General features: G+C 23.5%; 1 protein-coding gene across 3 annotated transcripts in view; it reads left to right on the forward strand.

Annotated features, from left to right (window-relative positions):
• The first annotated feature begins 342 nt into the window (after positions 1–342).
• LOC102671119 (transmembrane protein 189) overlaps positions 343–3,140 on the forward strand; it is a 4,865-nt gene continuing 2,067 nt past the window's right edge. The window contains exons 1-2 of one of the 3 annotated variants that reach the window (XM_006613039.2): positions 343–1,142; positions 2,750–3,140. The gene's annotated coding sequence lies outside the window, so the exon portion shown is untranslated. The remainder of the gene's footprint in view (positions 1,143–2,749) is intronic. The other 2 variants (XM_031509230.1, XM_031509229.1) reach the window with 2 other exon arrangements.

The raw sequence follows: 3,140 nt of genomic DNA on the forward strand, positions 1-3,140 counted from the left end.
TATTTTATATACATTTCATATTGTAAATAATTATTAAATAAATCTCTCTAGATATATATAATTAAATAATCATAAAATAATACTAAATGACAAATTAAAATATTATTATTAAAAGAAAATCACAAAAAATACAATTACATAATAAAATCACAAAAAATAATTTTTACATATTTAAAAATAAAAATCATAATATATATTGCTAAATATAAATAATAATATGATTATAAAATTGCAAGGAATATAATAATGATTTTAATAAATGGAATATGCAATTTCAAATAATGAAGTGAATGAAAATACAATCGTAATTATTCTACCTCAACTGAACGAAATTCTTCTTATGTCTAGAAGTGGTAACATCAGGGAGGGTAACCGCATGACGGCGCCACGAGAGCGTCGCGACGCGAGCTACGGTCGTCAGGCGGCGCCGGTCGTTCGTCACGAAACGAGGCGGGGTTGCAGAAGTTCTCGTATGAAAGAAAGAAAGAGGCAGCCAATTCTCGTGATGTGAACTCGAGCAAAAGAGAAAGAACTGAGGAGAATCGTGAACAGAACGGTGTAAGACATACGGCGAAACTAGCGCCTCTGTTTGTACGCTCTCTTTGTTACTTTTGTATCTATCGGCTTATGAAAGAGAGACACGGTTTTCGGAATTAAATGCCAAGTCGTGACAACGTATCTCCTCGATCCTTTCGTTAACTCCCATCTTTTTTTCTTTTTCTTTGCACATATACTCTTTCTCTTTTTATCCTGTTCAATTTTATATCCTTACATTAGTGTTTGTCATTCAAAATTCACAAAATCCAAATCTGTTACTATCGGTTTTCTGTGGTGATATCACGGTGTAGTAAGATCCAATTGACAAAGAAGAAAATTTGTGCATGAAACGATATAAATGTATATGAACATCATGTGTGCTTTTCTTATACATATATGTATTACATCGGTACGAGGTACGATAGTGTCTCGTCGTAGATCTCTTTTAATCCTATCAGTGACTAATTAAACGTGGAAATTCAGCAACTTTATGGCTGGACAATGCATCGACCAGGATAACAACGGAATATAAAAATATCAAGAAATCCTTGAAGTTTTATAAGGATTTTCTATTCTCGTCTTTGTTCCTTTCGTCTCTTTTATGGGTATGCCCTACCTGATGTTTAATTCGATAAAATTTCATTTGTAAATGAGTTTTTAACATTTCTTAAAGTTTAATTTATGACATTAAGTTTTGATATCTGTACATATATAATTCGTGTCTTGATTACAAATATGCACGTGTTGTGCGCGTGTAGTATATGCATAGAGTGCAAATTTGTTCGTGTGCGTCACCATGTATGCCGGTTAAGACAATTTTTTTGTATTCATAATTTGCTAGAAAAAAATTAATTAAAAATGAGATAGTAACAAATTTTTTATTTACAAAAATGTATAATGAAACATATAATTATATATGTTGTTATATTGTTTTATTATTATTCCAATTCCATTATAGTTGCTATAATTAATAGATGTAAATCTAAATAAATATATAAGAAATAGATGCAATAAAATTCAACTATACAATTTTTGCTTATAATAACATTAATAATAAATTATTAAGTAATAATACATTATAAATATATTTTAAATAATTATACTAATTATATTAATTATACTAATAATAACAAATAACTTTTATATATATACAATTTTTTGAATTTTCTAATTTGTTTTTAATATTAAGTAATGTTCTGTATAAAAATAGTTTAATAAATTAATAATATTACATAAATGCAAATAATTCTGCATTAATACATTTATGTATAATGTTAAAAATATGAGAAAAAAATAAATTTGATTTAATTATTATAATTATTAAAAGTTTATATAAAAGCGAAATTAACCTATTTATTTTTCGATGCTTTCACATAAATTCCAATTATTATTATTCTTTAATTTGATTTTTTATGAATTGTTATATTTTCGATTTTTCAAAAATCAGATAATTTTTTTTTGTTAATTAAACGAAAAAAAATCAGTTATTATTGTTTATTATTAGAGATATACAGATTTATATTATGGTCACTAAAATAATCAATATTATATTATTATCAAAATTTAATTATAATTATTATTATTACTATTAATTCTCAATTATAATTGAAAACAAACAATTAATTTTTAAATTAAAATAAATTAAAATGAATTGAAAATTTAACATTTTATATTGCGCATAATAATAAAATATTTTAACTTATAAACAAGCTATAATAATGCTTAATAATACACAAGTTATATATTGTCATTTTACTATTATAATTATTATTATTATCATTGTTATTGTTATTATTATTATTATAAAAACTTTAACATTCTAAATATTGAATAATATTCTAGTTCTTTAAATGATAAAATTTGTTATATAAGATGTTATCAGATAAATCAAGATTGATATTTGCAATCATCATTTTTAACATTTTATCATAATTTGATTTTGAACTTATCACTGAAATCATTCTTCGAATTATATTTCTTCAAAAATTACAATATTAACAACTTTTACAACTTTGAAATTATAATATATAATCGTATAAATAAAATAGATAACATTAAGTATATAATTTTAGGATTTAAATTATATTATAAATTTTTTCAATTATATATTATTATATTAATTATATATATTCAATTATATATAAATTATATATTAATTTCAATTATATATGAATTATTTATTATATTAATGTAATGTTTTTATCTTTCGTAGCACAAATTTCGTCGAACGAAGCTTTAGAAGAATTCAAAATAAAAACAGGATAAACGCACAGCAACAACGAAAAATTGTAAGTCTAACGAATAAATAGTGTAATGACTAGAATAGAAAGAATTGTACAAAAAGCTCATGGATCAAATGGTAGATAATGAAAAAATAAATCAAATAATGCGTAAAGATTATTTCTGCACATCAAATTCAAAAGATCGTCCGTATTTTATAACAACTTTATACTCGATAGAGTATAAATCATTTATAAGAATATATAAAGATATACGGCTGTCTTTTTCATAACTGACAAAAAGAAGTTTCACAATGTTAAACAGCGGGCAATCGCTACAAAACGAGATTGACTTGTAAAAAAAAAAAAAAAAAAAAAAAAAAA

Source organism: Apis dorsata, unplaced genomic scaffold (genome assembly GCF_000469605.1).
Source record: "Apis dorsata unplaced genomic scaffold, Apis dorsata 1.3 scaffold_132, whole genome shotgun sequence".
Lineage (NCBI taxonomy): Eukaryota > Metazoa > Arthropoda > Insecta > Hymenoptera > Apidae > Apis > Apis dorsata.